Source organism: Symphalangus syndactylus, chromosome 5 (genome assembly GCF_028878055.3).
Source record: "Symphalangus syndactylus isolate Jambi chromosome 5, NHGRI_mSymSyn1-v2.1_pri, whole genome shotgun sequence".
Taxonomy (NCBI): Eukaryota; Metazoa; Chordata; class Mammalia; order Primates; family Hylobatidae; genus Symphalangus; species Symphalangus syndactylus.
The window spans coordinates 13875126-13886506 of record NC_072427.2 but is presented as its reverse complement, the minus strand read 5'-3'; the positions used below and the strand labels follow the sequence as shown (position 1 = coordinate 13886506).

The window sequence follows — 11381 nt, the reverse complement described above, 5'->3', positions numbered from 1 at the left end:
CAGACTATAGTATGATTATGCACCAAGATAATATAAAAGTACTGACTGTAAAATTCTTAGTATTAATAAAAAGTTAGGGAAGGGGTCAGATACAAGATAAAAACACAAAAATCTCCAAAATAAATACTGTTTCTATTCTAACAACAAGCAGAAAATATAGGGAGAAAAATGCATTCTTAAGAGTATTGGAAAAAAATATAAAGAACACTAATAAGAAATATCCAAGACCTATATTAAAAATGCAAACTTTTTACAGAGATTAATTAGAATAGTTAATAGAGAGACATAACCTTGGGTTGCAATATTGAATGCAGCAATGCTATTAATCCTTGTTGTTAATCCTTGTACTTTTTAGGTAAAATGCAGTCTGAATTAAATCCCAGTGGAATCTTTTTTTTTTTCTTTGAATTCAATGAAAGTCCATCTGGAAGGAAGAAAAAGGATGAGAAGGGTTAAGAACTGCTTAAAGAATATCAAGGAGATACTGTCCCTAAGAGATATCTAACTGTATTATTCTTGATACAATAATTAAAATAGTGTGGTGCTGGTGGTACAAGATTCTGTAGATCATCCAATGAAGTAGAACCAGATAGTCCTGACATCTATCATACATATTTTAAAAACTGAAATCTGAGAAAGGAATCACCAGGAAGAAGTGGTTAATGGTTACATTATCTGAAAGTAAAATTGGAAAATGTGGCTAAAAGAGGGAAAAATAATCAAGTTTGACCCCTCCCTAATACCATACACTGAAATAAAACCCCAGCGTATTAAACGTAAAAAAAAGAATCCAAAAGTATCTAGAATAAAATACTGGCATATATTTAACTAGAGCCTGGATAAGCAAGAATTTTCTGAACATGAAGTAAATAAAAGTCATCTTAACAGAAGAGTGAGTTATTTTAAAACATCCAAGCATGCTACATAAAATATAAAGAGAAGTGATAAATTGGTTAAAATATTAAAGAGAATGGAGAAAGAGCTAACAGGCTTAATGCTGCAAATCCTCTTAAAACATCAATGAGGAAAACAATCACGGGCAAACAGAGAACCCAGGCACACAATTCTTATAAGTACAAGTATGTAACAAAATTCATGAGAAATGTTTGACATCAAGGTTAATCAGAAGAATGCAAACCAGCAAAATGAGACCATTTTCACAGTTCATAATTACATGTTTTAATTATATTCCCCGTTTATCAGGTGAAGTGGGGTGGGCCTGGGGGAGCAGGGGGTACGTAGTTCTGGTCTCCTTTGAGAGAATCTGCCCCTGGGAAGCAGAGTTGACTGACAGCTCCAGCTATCCACCCCTTGGTGACCCCCAGCCAAAGCTTCAACATGACCAGGGTCCTCATAGCAGCCCGCTCCTGCCTGTCACAGAATGGCCACCAGGCTTTGGTTTGGAGACCCCCTATCCCCTGCCCAAAGCTTTTAGAATCGCACAGCAGGGGGAGACCCTTCCACAGGATCCTCTCCTTTCTTGCCTGCAGAAATGAGTGTCTGAGGCGCTCCTGCTAGTCCTGCCCCCTCTCTCTTCATCTTTCACTGGCATTTCCCCCTAATTCCATTGCATTGTGATGATGGGATTCATACACCCTCATATGCTGCTAAGGAAAGTGTAAATGAGCACAACGTTTCTGGAAACTGTAAGTAATTCAATTATGACACTCCCTCATTCAATAGAATATTGGTGTGGTCAGTAAATATCAGGTTTGGGAAGAGCCCCAGCGAGGAAATTTCTCACGTTATAATCTTAAATGGATAAAGCAAGAAACAAAAATACATCAATAACATGACATCAGCTTTAAAAACTATCACATGTAATAGATAGATATACAGAAAAAAGAAGGGCAGCAAATTCACCAAGATGTATAGGACAGCTCCCTCCAAGGGTGCAACTGTGAATAATTTTTATGCTTCTCCTTATACTTTTCTGTATTTTCCACATTCTCTGCAAAAAAAAGTATAAATTATTTCATAATCAGAAGATGTTGCTTTAAAAAAGTAAGATTAAACATAAGCCAAAACAAGAGGTAGCAAGAGTCCAGTGTAAACAGAAATGACTAATGGACTGGGAGGAGAAAGAGGGTCCCAACATGGGCCGAGCGGAAAGGGGGGCATTGAGGTGACAGGAGGAGCCGTGCCTACCGGGGGAACTGGAGATGCACAGGGCATGATCTGAACTGTCAGCGAGAACGAGGGCTTGTGAGAAAAATAATAGGAAGTCCTAACAGAGAGCTTCAGGTCAGAACAGCAAAGAGCCTTCCGTGCCAAACTAGCCGTGAAAACCATTGAAGGTTTTTCTTTAGTGTCACCAGTTGACCAACATTGCTTTCCCCGTAGCTTTCCTCTGAATTCCCACATTAAAATATTCATCTAGAGAAAGGACCCATGCCCGAACCAGCCAGAAATACTTTGGATCTCAATGGCCATGTTCACTTGAACCTAACTCAGTGGGACAGCAGCTGTCTGGGAAACAGCCCTGGGCTGGAGTCAGCAGAAACACGGCCGCAGCACTGTCCTCACCTTCTAGACAGGGAGGTCAGACTTCCCTGGAAGAGGCTATTTCTCTGGATTTGTTTTTCTTCTGTTGCTTAATTTGTTTTTTCAGTTGTAAAAGAAGACATTTGGGAAAGATTCCATTTGCTTAAATTACGCACTGGTCACGCATTCCAAGAACGTGACTCTGGATAGTCAGCACATCGAGGGATGCCCCGGTGTTGCCACTTTCTGGGATATGCGGTGACCCTAAGATGTATATTGAAGGTGGGGAGTCATGATAAACAAAGTTGGCATAGATGCATTCCTGGGGTGCTAAGCCCTCGAGAACTCTTTCTGGTACAAGCACACCTGCCTCCCTCTCACAAGGACAAGTGGGGCAGGGACCCACCATTCCCCATCAGTTCTTGAGAGAAGAGTGGCTGGGGATAATTCCAATCTCCCCTTCTTCCAGTAAACACTGGGCCTGGAGAGACTTCTTCAGTTCAACCACGGGCAAAGACACAAGCAAAAATGAGAACAGAACACAAATCCCCACCCCTGACCTTGAAAAGCTGGAAGAACGTGCTTTTGGAAATGACCTTGAGCAATGTTTCTTAGCCACATTTGAGCTTGTAGCTTGGGCAGATTATGACAGCTGATCTTCTAAAGCAGTTTTCATTTGGAAAAAATAATAACAAAGCCCTGGAATGCCTATGCTCAGAAGCCTACCAGTGCCACTGGGCTCCCTTGTTGCGCCTTTTTGGCTCTTACGGAATCCTGCAGAGCCCACCTCCCTTGAGGACCTGCCTTTGTCTGTTCTTCTTTGCTTTTTACTCTTGTGTCTTATGACAAGCGACACCTGTCGCTCTGAGACATAAACCGTGTGAGGCCATGTGACCAAAGGTCCCACCTGGCGGAAACTTCCGCCCCCTAGAGACACTATTCGCTGCCCAGGTAGGGTCTTCCTGGGACACTGTGGATCTAACCTATCAGGAAGAGGGTCCCACAATTCCCAAAGGCCGCCTGTTCCAATCTCCTTCCCTGCTAGGGACAAGGGAAAGAGACAGAGGGAGGCCTGGGAAAGGGAGGGAGAGCAGGAGCAAGGTGGGACAACCTCTCCTCTCCTCCTTTCTTTCGAGTAGCAGGGCTATCTTCTTCCAGTCTATGCATCTTGGAAATTACAGGAGTTCTAGGGATAAATAAAAGCCCTTGGTACGCCATTTACTTTTACAACTAACCACTAAAGTCCTTTAAATTCAAGTTCTTAAAGGGCAGCCCTTCCCACCCGGGTACTTTTGGCAGGGCCTGCTGCAAGAAGTATTCAAAGCCCAAGGCTCTTGGTGGTCTCTCAGGCCTCAAAAGGCTGAGTCAAAGGCCCTTAAATCCTCAGGGGGTGGTGGGGAGACTACGTTTAGCTCAGGAGGCAGACAGAAAAGTTCAACCCGTTCTTTGGGACCTTCCTCCCCACTCCCATTCTGTGCTCCACCCTCACTCCCTGAATACTTGCAATCAACTGAGATGCTGTAATAGAACCACTTGGATGGTTTTTTTAACCAGGACCACAATAAGAAATACATCTTATGTGGGTACGCATTGCACCTATTGGTGTACCTAAAGAGGAATGTAAGTTTCACAAAACAATACTTACCCTGCTATGTGCCAGGCATGCTGAAATTTTCTATTCTCCTTTTACTCTAAATTGTGCAAGGCCCACTAAATTATTTCATACCTCACAGCTGGGTGGCAAGTAGAAATCTAAAAAGCACCCCCTTGGGAGATGGGTGCTGTCCCTGGGGCCCTCGGGCACTCTGTCAGCCTCTTCTTAGGTGTTAGAAATGGCCAGAACTAAGATATGTCATGATGGACTTGACTTCCTTCCCCGTTTCACTACGGTGTGCCACAGTAAACACCCAGGGCTCTGGCAGAGCTGCTGCCAGGGAAGAGGGGTCCCACACTGGAAAATGTGCTGCTGGAACTTGGGCCGTAAGAAAGGCACAAGTTGAATGGTCTCAGCAGAGAGTTCATGCTACAGAGGTCTCCAGAGTCTCAATTGTGCTTCTTCAGAATCTCACGTGTGCTTCTCCAGCGCTCACCCTGATTACCCCCTGTCGGTTCTCAGGTTGAGGGGGCAAAATCTCATAGCCCACCGGGGTGGGGGGTGCCTGTGGGAAAGACATTAGGAGAGGAGGGAATTTCCCAGGGAACCCACTACGAGGCATGTGGCTTGTTTCCCCTATTTCCTATCCAGGTCTGAACTCAATTTGCACAGTAGAACTGCCTTTCCTTTTTTTTTTTTTTTTTTTTTTTTTTGAGATGGAGTCTCGCTCTGTCCCCCAGGCTGGAGTACAGTGGCGCGATCTCGGCTCACTGCAAGCTCCGCCTCCCGGGTTGACGCCATTCTCCTCCCTCAGCCTCCGGAGTAGCTGGGACCACAGGTGCCCGCCACCTCGCCCGGCTAATTTTTTGTATTTTTTTTTTACTAGAGGCGGGTTTTCACCATGTTAGCCAGGATGGTCTCGATCTCCTGACCTCGTGATCCGCCCGCCTCGGCCTCCCAAAGTGCTGGGATTACAGGCGTGAGCCACCGCGCCCAGCCGTAGAACTGTCTTTTCTAAGCCTTCGCCTTGCCCCGCATCATCCTCCCTGCTGAAGAAACACTTTATACCGCATAAAACAATTGCTCAGGAATTCTGGGCTTCCAGACAGACCCTGAGTTTCAAATAGAGATGAGCCTGGCACTCACTCCATGAATGACTGGAGTGTAGGGGCAGCTGGGAGTCCTTTAAGTTTCAACTTGAAGAGAGTGAGCCGGAGCTCATCTCACACTCATTCACCTCAGACACAAGAAATGAATGATGCCCTCTCACCATCCCACCCTTTACTCTCTCTGGGCAAGAAGCACTGTCTGCAAGGCCCCTGGGGGGAAGAAGCAGGGAAAGTAGGTGAGGTGGCCCAAAGCCCTCCGCAAGTCCTGCTTTCCTCACTTGGCCTTGCTCCCCCATCTCCTTGGGAAGCTGTTGTCCTATCCATTGAGCTGAGCGTTTCCAGTAAGAACACTGTCAGCCTCTAGCAGCATCCCTCCAATTGCCAGCACCCTGCCATTGCCCAGACAGTCTAAGGCCCCAGGGTGTGGCCAATTCAGATATGATCCAGCTACGGTGGGGTTCACTGATGCTGAGTGTAGTTGGGAGCCCTTCCTCTTGTTCTCTCCTGCTGCTGAGTCTCCTCTTCCGCTCCTAGCTACCACTAGAGGGGTTTTACCAATCCCCACCATCCAACAATTACATTCATCTACACCTCCGGCTCAAGTCACTGCAGAGTCTCCCAGGTTCTCACAAGACTGCCATTGTCCAGAAATGTGTACAGAATGCTCACTGCACCACGCTCAAGCCTGAGGAAGTCCCGAATGCTCAAGGAGTATACAATATCACAGAGAAGACATGATTAATATTGAACAAACATATGCAATAATCCAGGCAATGGATAAGTGCCCACAAGTGACCTACAGAGAGGGTGAGATGACTGGGGTGGTCTGCACAAGGTGAAATAAGAGCTCAAGGGCAGTGGCAGGAACATGAGAGTCCAAATGCAATCAACAGATACCTAAGTCAGGACTGCAGGGTTTGCCTAAGAAAGTTATGGTGGGAGTATGGAGAGGGTGTGTAGAAATGGCATGGATGGGAGAAGTTAAGCCAACCAAGCTTAAAAGAAAGCCTATTCAGGAGGTAGGCAATTAGGACGCGGAAAAGCCTTCTAAAGTCATGTGTGGGTTGATGTTGGCTTGTTTCCAAAATGACAAAAAGTAGTTGTCCTTCTAGAAATGCAACCACAGTCAACTGGAAGCAGCAGTTATGATTCAAGCAGTAACTGCGGTTTTTAGGTATCCTGTAACATCATCAGTGAAGTAGCCCCTTCTGTGAGGCACAATCTCAACCTCACAGGGCCACAAAGCACGAGTTTCCCCATGCAGGCAGCTTCTCTGGACTCATCTTCTCCCTCTTCTGTATCATCACATTTTGTCAAGTGGCAAAGAATGTATTTGAAAGAAGAGACCCTTCCTGCTTTCCTTCCACTGATTGATGCTTAGTATTCCTAGATCAGAAAGTCAGCTGAGATACATTATGGGGGCAGGGAGCGATCCAGCAGGAAGGCCAGTGCTTATCCTGGGTTGGCCATTGGATGTGTTCACACTTAAGATCTCTTCCAAATCCAAGAACCTGAGTCTCTCTACTCCCACCCAAATTTTCCTCCATTTCCAAGGTGGCTAGGTACACTCCCCCACTTCCCAGTCAGGATGTTTGAGTGTGTCTACGTTCTTTCCCATGTGAGCAGAAGAGGTGCACGCCGCTTCCAAGTGGCCATAAGACCTCCCAGATGTTCTCCTCTGTGTTCTTCCCCAGGTCCCATGAGCTATACTGATAATGACAATGGTGATAGCAACTTTGGAAGCCAGTTAATATTGGAATATGGCAAAGCCACTATCAGCCTGTTTCCTGAGGGAACGCATAGAGCCGAACTTTCTCCCCTGCGCCTACTCCAACAATCTGGAATGTCTGCCTTGGAATATTATGTGAGAAAGAAATAAACATCCCTTGTGTTTGAACCATTATATTTTGCGTCTATTTGTACTGCAGTTTGGTCCACCCTGACATAATTTCAAAGAACTGAGTTTTCTTCTATCAGCCAACTGAGTGACTAGACACCCAACTACTTACAATTCTGAGTAGTAATAACCGAGGGAAAGAGAGAATAAGGTGGAAATGTGAACGAAGGGTAACATATTGGTAAACTTCCTCCAAACTCTTTTGGAGGTGTCAGCCTCTGCTATGTGTATCTCCGTTTGAATTTGAAGATAGATTTGGAAATTCTAAGGAGGTATCTGAGGACACAATTTAATTCACAAAAACCTACTGAGAGTTTCCTAAATAGTCCAGCTACTGGAAAGAGATGGGATACGAATGCTGGAGAAGAACCCAGCCCTTGCCCTAATGAATTCAGCACATGGTAGAGAGATACATATCAGCAGTTTATTGTAGGACACAGGCCTCTCTTCCTGCTTGGCTCAGCTGTGTCTCAGCTCTGGGCATACCTTGTTTGATTCTGACTGAAATCATGAACAGAAGTCTTCTTATCTCAGAGCAGGGCTTCAGGACACCCTCAGCCTCACACTGGCCTTAATGTTGTGCTTGCCAGAGAGCCAGAGGCATGTTTCCAGTGGCCTTCTAGAAACAATAGTCCTCTTTACTGGACTCCGCAAAAGCAAACAAATACAGTAACCAAACCAGTTCTTGCCTGCCAAGATCCTTGGAGAATACCACCATGCTAATGTGGTATAAGAAAGATTAAAAACAAAGAGGTTCTAGAAGAGATGATGCTTTTCCTCCACCTTTAGAATTCTCCTTCCAGAGGGGAACTGGGTCTTAGAAAGAAAACTACTGTTGTCAGCCCAGCACCAGCCATGACTGGCAGAAATGCTACCTGGGCTGGAGAGAGACACTTCCTTCAGTCAGCTGCTAAGGCGTCCTTGTGAACCCTATAGGATGTTTCCAGAGCTTACATTTTAAAACACAAGTAAAGTGTGTCTTGGCAGGCAGCAAATTGTCGAATCTGATCTATAGCCTCTCTGCATTCCTGTTAAAATATCCCCAAAAATAGCCACACCTGGGGGACCCCCACTAACTGCTTTATTCATGGGGGTAGGTGGAGAAGCATGGCCCTCAAGACACACAAGCTGCCCTCTTGTCTAGAAGAGGACATCTTGCCTCAAGGAAGGCATGAAATCGCCCTTGCCTCACCCATCTACCTCTAACGCTGGGGCACAGGAGCTTCACTAGAACTGAGGCAGCCCCTCCCTGCTCCCTGGGGAAGTGATAAATTGCAATCATGCAAATACGTTATGCATTCCATTTCTAAATCTGTGTAAGAGAAAGAGAATGCAAATGAATGTATCCAGAAGATATTGTGACTGGATCAAGTGTTTTTTCAATCTCTGTACCCAGTGAAGTTAGACAGACATCTAAACCCCAGCAAAGTCATTACCTGGTCTCAGATCCTAACTTTCCAGCTAAATGAGCTTCTGCTGTAGTTCCCTTAGCTGACATTTTGGCCCACCCAGGCAATAAGCCACAGGCCCCTCTGAACATCTAGAGAGACCCACCCATCACCCTCCACCAGCATTCTTCCCTTGATGGAAGCCTTGTGGGCCCCAACACTGAGCTCTGGTTTGCTATGCAACCTGCCTCACCCTGCAGGTGTAAATTTGGCAGAGGGATCTGCCCACTCCTAGAAGGCTAGTGATAGAAGCTAAAGAAACTCCATGGACCTTGGGCTGTTGGAAAATACGAGTACTGGAGAGAAAATCTTCCTTGCACAAAAGCAAGTAAACCTGGCAGGCAGTTGTGGAACCTGTAGTACCAGCAGAGCAAACTCTTACCCTGATGACTTAGGCGAGTGAGAGATTTCTAAACATATCCTCATGCAGGGCAACATTCCTGAGAATGTGAAATCTACACGGGCGGGCTTTTTCTTTCTGTCTGTTTTGGAGGCTGGTATGTCCTCAGTGCCCAGAATAGGACTCGGCACATAGCAGGTGCTCAGTAAATATTTGTGAAATGAGTAAGTGAATAGATAGATTTCTTACGAACTGACAGAAGACCTGTAGAATTATGAAATTAAAGGGGATGCTTCTTCCTGGAAGCCATATGAAGGCCAGAGGAGACACACGGAACTCCGCTCAGCCTTCGCAAGCTCAGAAGCCTGATTTTCCTTGGCATCCAAAAATGGTAAAAGTCTAAGGCCAAGGTAATCGTTAGAAAAGAAAGAAAGACTTCTGTCCCACAGGCCATCAGCATGGTCTGCAGAGGGGCCTCCCTGGTGCTTGACGCCCCCGCTCTCTGATCCTCTGAGTTCTGCAGGCCACTCTGGCATTCGTGACTCCTCCTCTCTCTTTCTGGGTTGTCCCTATCTGCCAAGCCCCTCAAGAAATATGGACTCCGTGGCAGATGAATGTAGATGCCAGTTCTGGAGGCTCTTCTGGGTAGACCAAAAGCACCAACCTCCTCCACTCACACCCTAGGGCACAGCCACATTCCCCTCCGCCCTTTCCCCTCTCCCAGGCTCTGCTGCACTCCACTTTCCCCAGCCTGTACATCTCTGAAGCTGGCAAGAAGCCCCACCACGAGGAAAGGTGGAGAAAAGTAGCTAAGATTTCCCCTTCTCGAAATGGCCCACAAGGCCATTGGAACTATCCTCTGAGGACAGTTACGAAAGCAGGGTGGGACATCGAAAATAAATAAATAAATAAATAAATAAATAAATAAATGTCAGGCACGGTGGCTCATGCCTGTAATCCCAGCACTTTGGGAGGCTGAGACAGGAGGATCGCTTGAGCACAGCAGCCTGGGCAACAAAGCAAGGCCACATTTCTCAAAAGAAAAAAAAAAAAAGAATAGTCTTCTTAAAGACGTCTAAGAGATAACAAGAATAACAAGACAGTGAAGAATGACAGGGTAGAGTCAGTCATAGAGAAGAGAACGCAGGACAGTAAGCCCAGCACTCAAAGCCACTTTTGCCTTGAGGCCACTGGTGGATCCAAATGAATGTGCTCATAAACACACTGCCCGTCTGATGGCTCACAGACAAAAGTCACAGCCCAGCGCCACCAAAGTTGGGGACCCAAATAGGTCCCCTCATCTCCTTTACACTAACTCTGAAGGGCTATGCTCTCAGAATAAGGGTGAGCCTGAAGTAAACCAACCCTCCATGGACTTGGAACTTAGCTTCATGTTGTCAGGTTGATCCAGGGAAACTCAAGCTGTGAACTTGGAATATGGTGTCCCAGGCTGGTACTGCCAGCAGCATCTGTCAGAAGAAGAAAAAACTCTCTGTAAAAATGATAGCAGCATCCCAGGCTTCAAATTATTCCTACAAAGAAAGAGCCATACTCTAAGCCCTTCCCCACAAGAAACTCTGGCAGGTCACTCCCCCAAAAAGACTTATGGAAGTTGTCCCACAAGGGTGGTGTAATAATGTGTGACTCATGAGGCTGGAACAAATGCAATCCCTCCTCAAACTTTGGGTAGCCCTCACTGTCTGTTTTTCTGGGTTGAACTTGAATCCAGCTGCAGGTTCTCTATGAAATCAGTTGTTTCCATGCCAGAAGCCTCTTCCTGCTAAGTGAAATAAGCAAAAAATACAAATTAGAACCATTAAAACTCAAAATCTTTCCTTCCCGCATTTCTTTGCAAGAAGCTGTAAGAATCTCTTAGCAATCATTGAGTCCAGTCCCAGAGAGGGTATCTAGCCCTGGGGAACTGGCTCCAGGCTCTTTGTTAGGAAGGTTTCCCTCATGATGGACTTGGGACACATTTCACCTCTTGGCCATTTTTCCTGAGCCTCCCTCCTGGTCCCCCCTGGCCCCACCCACATCCCTTCCTGTCCCTGTGAATTTGATTCAGTACTGACTACGGCCTGAGCTTGTGGGTTACACTGGGCAATCCCTCCATCGTCCCTTAGAGCTCTCGGCACAGCCACAAGATTTTTATTTGCTTAATGTCCATCTTTTGCTTAGTATTGTAGCAGGAAAAGCCACAGACAAAACCCCTCAGACAGCGAGTTAAAAGAAGGAAGGGGTTTCTTCGGCTGGGAGCTTCAGCAAGATTCCTGTCTCAAGGGCCGAGCTCCCCGAGTGAGCAATTCCTGTCCCTTTTAAGGGCTCACAACTCTAAGGGGGTCCACGTGAGAGGGTCGTGATCAAGCAGGGGGTATGTGACTGGGGGATGCATACATGGGTAATTAGAACAGAACAGGACAGGGATCTTCCCAGTGCTTTTTTATGCAAATAACCAATTAGGTCAGGGGTCAATCTTTAACTACCAGGCCCTGGGTGTGGTGCCAGGCTG

At 46.1% G+C, this 11381-nt stretch overlaps 1 long non-coding RNA gene across 3 annotated transcripts in view; it reads right to left on the bottom strand.

Annotated features, from left to right (window-relative positions):
- Positions 1 to 10985, bottom strand: part of LOC129482040 (uncharacterized) — a 37584-nt gene extending 26599 nt beyond the window's left edge. For 2 of the 3 annotated variants that reach the window (XR_010121000.1, XR_010121002.1), the window contains exon 1: positions 291 to 10985. This is a non-coding gene — a long non-coding RNA (uncharacterized lncRNA). The remainder of the gene's footprint in view (positions 1 to 290) is intronic. The other variant, XR_010121001.1, reaches the window with a different exon arrangement.
- Between the last annotated feature and the right edge of the window lie 396 nt (positions 10986 to 11381).